Source organism: Gavialis gangeticus, unplaced genomic scaffold, assembly GCF_001723915.1.
Source record: "Gavialis gangeticus isolate Ggan-Ray unplaced genomic scaffold, GavGan_comp1, whole genome shotgun sequence".
NCBI lineage: Eukaryota > Metazoa > Chordata > Crocodylia > Gavialidae > Gavialis > Gavialis gangeticus.
Window position 1 is genome coordinate 126,804,391 of NW_017729025.1, and position 8,503 is coordinate 126,812,893.

Below are 8,503 nucleotides of genomic sequence, written 5' to 3' on the forward strand. Positions count from 1 at the left end.
AAAAAAAAAAAAAAAAAAAAAAAATCACTGCAACCAAAAAGGAATGTTTGATTAAACTTTAAAATGAGAAAGGTTGTAAGAACCACAATTATAGTTCCTTTTTCATAAATCAATCCCTAGTTAATGATTAAGAACTTAAATTTTGCAACCAAGCTTAATGCATTATTTTCTCAAGCATATTTGCAAAAAGACACTTAATTCATAGTGAAATATTGATCCCCAAAATGTGTATGCATTAGTGTAGTTGTTGCAATTAATTTTCCTAAATAATCTTCAATTCAATTTCTTTATGAGAATTAGCATTTAAGTGACTAGACTAATGAGGAAATAACAGACATCAGGATTCACATACTTAATGTGAATACAAATGGATAGCAGAGTCTGATTTGGACACAGAAAATGATAACCTGCATTTGTCTATTAGAGAACTTGAGGTCTCAAGCAGAATACTGATCCCAGGGCAAAAGACAAAGTGCAGCACTCACATTCTATATTAACATATAAACTGAAAGGGAAACAAGGGCATCCTATAACAGATTATCAACATTAACTCCTCGTTTCACTGTTTCTGCAGGGCTTGACTGGAGGGGAATGTGGGGGGGAGGGGGGGAAGTCAGGTAGTACAGTGCAATTATCCCAACCCATAATTGGCCCCATTATAGATTAGCTTTATGCCCAATTCATTTTTAGGGTTATTTTCCTGTGAGCTCTCACAAAAATAGATCTTATCAGAACAATACACTATACATGAATCACGTAGGAATTCAAAGGGAAAGGAAAACAAATTTAATGGATATACGTTCCTTGTATGACCTAGTCTATTTCTATTTTGGGAACACAGACTATTTCTAAATCAAAAGGACTAAAGCGTAATGGTAATTTATTAAATAATTTTCATATACCCAAATCTATACGCTCAGCTGCTGAAGTGCTATATATGAAACCAAACAGAAATAAAAAGGCAGCCCAAAGTATTTTCTTATAATGCCTTAAAGCTTTATTATCTTGGATGACAATTCTACTGAAAATACTTTCAAGTTTTTTACACTGCAGTCTGCTATCCCTTACAAGGATTGAAAGGTTACCCTTTATTCTTTTTAAGATATAGAAAACAAAACTGACAAAAATGAAAAAGTCTATATTAAGGTAGAAAAACTTTTTATTATAGCAACAGCAAATGAAATCTAGAGTCCAGTACATTGTTTGAAACAACAACCAAAAAAAAAAAAAAATCAAAATAACTGTTGGCTTTAAAAATGTGACCGCCAAAAAGTTCAAATGTATTTTCCACTTTAAAATTCTTAACTCATTGTAACAGAGTTTTCTATTAAAATACATGCCAATAAAAAATAGCAGAAGAAACGTCCACCACAGTATTAGTCCTGTATGTGTGAACTTTAATTGTAAGAAAACTATAATTCAAATGGTCTTTAAATTGGTTACAATATTGCAGTTCTGTGAAATTTCTAACAACATCTTTATAAAAAAATTAAAGCATTTTAATACAATAAAAATAAGCCCTGAAATGAACAGCAGAGAGTACAAAATACTTAATGTAAACTGTGATCGTCTCAAAGTTTATTTTGGAGGCTACGGAACAGTGGTAACTAACCCATGACATGTGCCACAAGTAGCAGCGGTAGCTGGTATGTCTGGCATACAAGCTCAGGACCAAAATTTAAAGGGGGCACCGGCAACAGAAGACAGGATGGCAGCCAACAGGGATCAGAACAACAGGGAAGGAGGAGTCTGGGCTAGCTTGAAGGTTTGGGCACTGTGGAAGCTGCCAGTAGGTGCCACCAAAATCACTGTGCAATGTCCTGACACTGGGCAATACCAGTGGCTGATTAGTGTCACTTATCTCATTTTGGATTAAACTTGTGGCATGTTTGCCAAAAAGACTAGACATCACTACTATAGAGCATGTAGACATTTGCTCCATATTATGTATGAAGTGCTCTGAGGGTGTTACTGAGCTAAGAAACTCCATATTCAGATAGTCAGTCCTCTTATTAATCTGGAGTAGATTTTACCCAGAAATTTCCATCGACGTACTACACTTCATACGAATAAAGATATCAGAATCTGGTCCATTTAAGTCAACACAACTATTTCTACAGTAAGAGAAAGCCAGTTTTTTTACTTTGCTACTTTTAATTGAAACTAATTTAAAAAAAATTAAAAAATAAATGAATAAAGTCAAAAAGTACCTTTTATTCAACTTCATGTTTCAAGATACTAAATTGAAGCAGCAGCGTGTGCTAAAGCAGTATACCAAATTTACTCCATGCCAAAATTAATATAATTTTTTAAAATTAAAAGTCCACTTTATTTGAATGGCGTATACAGTACTTCATTACAATGACTCCCCCTGGGACCAGGAGACAAGTTCATTAAGAGGGTGTTCATTATAATGAGCTTAGTCCATTTGTTGGATCATCATCATAAAAAAAAAAAGTGGTACCTGCTGTTAGGATTGCTAAAACTGAATGTTATAAACAGGGTGTATTATAACGGTGCTGTATTATACTTTCAAGCATCTTCACTTTGAGGAAACATGTTTAAGAATCTACAGGCTCACAATAACTTCCATAATACTTTACTTGCATACACAGTTAGTTTTTCAGCAGCTGGGAAAATTGAGCAGTTTTTACAATAAAAGTTCTTCAAATTACAATTTACAGTTTTGCTCATTTTCTGTTCCATGCTAAATAAAAGGTATTTAAGGAAAGCTTTCTTATTTAAATGACGTATATTGTAAAACATATGATTCCAAGTGAATGAATTACTAGAGTAACAAACAGAATGAAGTTTAATACCACCAAATGCAAGGTCATGTTTTAAGAGCTGGAAAAATAAAAGAACTTCTGCTCTAAACTGACCTCCCATCAACTGGAGAAAGACAGAAAAGCAAGACTTGGATACGTTAGTCAATCACAGAATGCCTATGAGCCACCAGTACTGATCATGAAAGAAAAACATGATCTTATTCAGACATGTGCTAATGTTGTCTTTTAGGTCTTGTTGAAATGGATAGCTGTGGAAGCCATACTAGCAGGATGTTCAGCTGCTTAAATTAGAATTCTGTTATCTTCGGAAGAAATGCCAGAGTTACTTAGGAATCAAAATTCGTGGAAGAGGTGATCTCTTATTAGACCAACTAGATATTTGCAAAAAAAAAAATTTTATTTGCAAGTTTTTGGGTGCATACCTTTCATCAGGCATAGGAGAGAGCAGAGATTGTAAAAGTTCTCCTAGATAGAAATGAAAATTCATATTTCACAGGAGAGCTGAAGGTGTGGCAAAGGCTCCTGCACTTTCAACTGGTTTGGCATATGCTTATCTGTACACAAGGAAAAAATCTGCAGGCTTTTTGATACAGGAACACAAGACAAGCAAGACTAAAGAATCCAGACAAAGATAACCTAACACGATTTATTCTTTTACTATTCACCCTGATATTTCTATGTTATTCTTTTAGGAGGAGAGCAGAAACTCAAACTAGATTTCAGATCTCACACCCTAACTGAGCTGAAGCCACTGGCTTAAAAAAAAAAAAAAAGTGCACCAAACACAGAAGCTGAGTATTGCCAGTTCATGATTTTTGGCATTGTTCTTAAAGCGTACACTTTGGGAATGTGAAAAACTTATTATATAAAGAGATAAAAGAGCTACATTTTTCACATGCCTGAGGCGTAGACTTTAAGACCACCACCAAAAGTCATGCGAGTTGGCAACACCAGAAACTTGAGCAGCTTAATAAAACACCATCTCTCTCTCGGATAGCAGTATATACGTTTTAAATATGACATTTTTAGGAGTACTTGGTCACTGACAAAAAGTCTCTCACAAACTTGATGAATAAAGAAACTGTTCCATCTTCAACAGTTCATAAAAAGCAGAAAACATAACCAAAACTGGCTGAGCCAGGGGAAGGCAGCAGCTATCCAGTTTGTTAGGTACAAGAAAGAAGATTTATACATGGTTTGCATAAGACCAAACAAAAGGATGGAGACACCAATGCCAACACATCAAGCAGCTCTTAAGATTTCTCTTATAAAACAATGGACAGTGAGAGTCCAGGCCAAATTGTAGACAGGTGCCCTGGGCCTACGTGATCACAGCCCAATAAAACCATACAGGGCTCTCTGCAACAAGATGCATTAGTTTTGCCTTCAGGCCAACAAAAATTCTTGTTTTTTTCCTGAGACTGTCAGGAACAGTGCCTACTTCCAAACATACACAGCTTCCCAACAAGGGAATACAGTTTCTCCTGCTGAAGAAGTTAGGACACTAATATATATATTTTTTTAAATCAAAACCTATTACTTATTACTGTAGCACTTAAGTAGTGTGGAATGTATTGAGAACCATTTTCATTTACTGGAAATTTAGGTGCAACTACTACTCTCTCCTAATAATTCCATAATGGGTAGTCAATTAGTAACTATGGAAAGAACAACTTTGGCAGTAACCTACTTATTGCAAATTGTTCCTGGAGATCCATCAAGCAAATCTTACTAGGATGGCAATCCAAGTACTTGTATGTCCTGTGACTATTTCAATTTAGGCTAATTAAAAGACACAATGACTATAGCGGTTACCTTCGTTTCAATACTGATAGCTTGGGTCTTTAGTGAAATATACTAATCTATTGATTCTTCTTAAAAGGCTCACATGTATTTCTACAGTAAGTGGACTAAAAGCAGTTAATCAAGGCCATGAGAGATTATATATTCCAATTGTTTTAGACATGCTAAGACAGTAGATAGTTAGAGAGCTGAAGTGATTCCAGCACCCATTGTTGGCACGGATAAAGTCAGATTTCTTTAACAAGTGCAATTCTTAATTGATTACCTAGAAAAGGGTAAAGCATACCCACTGACTGAGAATGGAAATGTTGCTATGGCTGGTAGGCAAAGCACCTATGCAAAAGGAAAGATTGAACTGGTAATGATATTCACCTGCCAGTTATAATATGTAGCTAAAAAGGTAACTCCTCTCTCTGTGTGAAACAAACTGGGTGAGATTAAAATATACAAGATATGCTGTTCTCCTTGAAGATTGTCGTCACTTTCAAAGCAAAACATGTTTGATCACTTTTTGTCTGGAGAAGAGATTCCATTCTATAGTTTCGCTGCTACAATATAGAAAACAGTGTTTCTAAAGAAGTAAAAGTATGAATACAAAATGGTGGGTTTTCATGAAAGCATACACTGTGTAGTTGACGGTGTTATGAACTCATGACGATGTAAGAGGAAAAAAAAGCCTAAACTTCACTCTGGCTAGGAGATTCTGCAGGACAGACATAAGTGGGTTAATTATTTGATCCAGAACTTTATGAAAAAGGAGGTGGAGGGGGTTGCTTGTTTTTGCTGCTTTGAAGCCAAATGAAACATTGAGACTGGAAAATACCTCACGACCATTGTGTTGTTACACCAACACAGATTTCTTGCCATAACGCCACTTTCACAGGGAAAAGTGTTTGGCTGGTTATAGCGTAAAGAAGACTCCTGGACTCGTATCTCTTTCTAGTTTCATCTCTCTGAAGAGAAGTAAAAGAACAAAAGAGTAAAGAACAAATTGTGTCATTACTTTCTATTATTCTGAAGACCAGCCTCCTCATTGTTACCCAAGGGACAACTGCCGTCCTCCAGTTACCACTGCTTCAGTTTCTTCTGACATGAGTTTTAATAGTGTGAGTGCACACATCTGTCTCTTTATTGGGGTGTTTCTTGCCACATCGCACAGTATTCATTTTGACACATTTCATAGATGAAGTTTAGAAATCAGCAAATATATTCTTTGAAGAACAAACTGGCAAGTCCTGCTGCAGCTCAACCTATTTGCCACACGGGATTAGTGAAAGCCATTGTGAACAGCAATGACTATAATCTGAATAACACTGCAATGTCTATAATTGTTGTCCAAGCCCATTCAACTATGGAAACTAACACACGTTGCAGGAAATTGCTTGTGAGCAGGATAAAGATAAGTTACCGACTTCACTATGGAAGCCACCAGGGTCTTAGAAGTACTGTAGCAGGCAGGTAAAACTGGAGGCTGACACTAACTACATAAAGGAATAGCACATGGTACTCCATCAATACTGAAATCCTTTTTGGTTTCTAAAGTAAAAGGGGGGGGGGGGAGACCTTTTAGCTTCTCAAGTGAGGGCTCAGAGGTGGTATCCATTTATTAGTGCACAGATTGCCCCAGAGGAATGAGGCTTGTCCAGGTACATTGTGCCACAGTCATCTCCATCGTACCATTCAGCCAGTTTAGGTTGCCATGCAGACATTGATAAGTACCCAAGTAGGTGCTACATTAGTACCCAGCACGTATGTTGGCATCTGTCTTCCATAAACTCTAAGTATAGCATTAACAAAGTAGCTTAGATAGCCAAATGTTTTGAAAAAATGTTGATTAAATAAAAGAATAGATTGCAACCATCGTGACAGTCTAGTCTATTTCTGTTAACAAGATTCAAAATGATTAAGTCAACAGTGAGGGCAGACAAGGCACTAAAGTAAAGATAGTGCATGTCTTCTTGTCCAGTACTTGGCCTCCCCTTTGTAAGAGTGGATGACAAACCACATTCTAGATACTCACTAATGTTCCCAATATACCCAGGTTCCAGGGTATATGGGTTCTCTCTAATAGGACCCATATTGAAGCAGATGGCATCTTAGCAGGAGTTTGATCTCCAACACAAACCACCAAAGAAAAAAAAAAATATGCTTACATAAAGGGGCACAGTCTAGGCAAGGCAAGGCTGGCAATTCTATCAAGTTCAGAAGTCTGGGGGTGGGGGGGAAGAATTGAGTTCAAGAAATCAATTTTTTTGAAGAACTCCATCAAGATATTTTATTCAGTGAATCCATGGAAAAATGCTTGTCCCAGAATAAGAGTTTTAGTGCAGACGGCTACTGCAGTCATTTTTTGTGTACTGACCATGTACTACAGATTGATTGATTTAGTAATCCACCGTAAATTGTGTATGACAAAAGCAATTCATGACATTTATTTAATTCAATCGCAGCTTACATATTAACAGAAACAACTGAACTTATATGAATTAAAAAAAAATACAGATTGTTTCCATGTAAGAAAAACATTAAATAGCAAAGCCTATCTATTTCTCCAAATGCTCAGGAATAGGAAAAATAAACTGTACAGTTTTCAGCTGTAGACATTAAATTTAAGGAATATCATTAAGACAATAACTATGCAAGATCTGACTTGTTAGTAATCAAAAACCCATTTTCCAGTAAGTGATATTTCTTATGCAGTATGCGTCTCCCATGCCCTGTCTTCAGCCCACGAAAGCTGCAGGAGGTGGTTGTGTGCATTAGGAAAGATCAGCTTACCTGGATCTGCCACAAATGCAACAAAAATAATTCCACAAAATGAAATTATTTTGTCTGCTAACTTTAGAAGAGGAAAGTCGCACACACACACTCAAGATTAACAGATCAATTTTTGCTAAACCATTGGTCTATATCCCACATGAAAAACTATGTGGATTATTGTTTTAAAAGAACAATCCTCCTTCTTGGGCTTAGGCAGCCAATTTCTGAATGTTATGTTCAGATTCAAACATGAGAGAGGTTAATGTAAGCAGCATATCCATTTGTTTCCCTGCTGTTATGTTAGGATTTTTCCCTTGCAGATATTCAGGTATATTTTGATTCCTAAAAATGTAACAGTGTTATGCTGGATTCTAAAGCTGATGACTTGATAGCCCCTTCAAGCCTATGGGAAGATCTTTCTTAATAGCAAATCCTTTAGTGTTCAAACTAAATTCACAGGCCTTTAGGTGCCTAAAGATGCAGACAGATGCTTTTGACAACCTACTAGGTACCTATTAATCTTCAGGCACTTAAATACTTAAAAAATAAAAATAAAAATCTAGGACTAGAATCTAGTCAGTTTAAGATGAACTCACTTGATTCTGTCATCTTAAATGCAGTACAATGGTTCCTAATCTTTTCTGGCCAGGATTCCACACTTCTGGGGTCAAAACTTCAGTCAGCTCATGACTGTTCAGCACCCTGTGCCCAGACTGAGCCCATCTACACTAACAATGTAAGTCAGTCTCAACCTCCCTTATAAGTGCGGTGACTTCAACCGAGGTCACAGCCACTAGTCTGGGAACTGCTGCTGTAGCAGCAAGAATTTTTTGCTTTAAAAACACTCCAAATAATTTTCACAGTGACTGTGAAATACACAAGCATTTATAACCTTTCTGTTAATGAAATAGGGCTAACTGGCCCTTAAAAGCCACTGAGAAGCTCTACAGTATGAATATGTAGCCCAAACCACTAACCCGCATTTCTCAATACTAAATTTGTTCACCTTCTCCCAGGACGTATTCCTTAATGATTATATAAACTTGTCAATATTAGCAATTTTATAGACTGATGTGTGAGAATGTTTTGCCTGCATTGAAACTATGTTACTGAATCATCTGGAAAAGTGTGTGTGGGGGGGGGGGGGGAGG

General features: G+C 36.5%; 1 protein-coding gene and 1 long non-coding RNA gene across 2 annotated transcripts in view; one reads left to right on the top strand and one right to left on the bottom strand.

Annotated features, from left to right (window-relative positions):
- The window catches only part of CSTF3 (cleavage stimulation factor subunit 3), an 87,566-nt gene that overhangs the window by 54,504 nt on the left and 24,559 nt on the right, over positions 1-8,503 (bottom strand). The window lies entirely within an intron of this gene.
- Positions 1-8,503, top strand: part of LOC109299052 — a 23,039-nt gene that overhangs the window by 651 nt on the left and 13,885 nt on the right. The window lies entirely within an intron of this gene.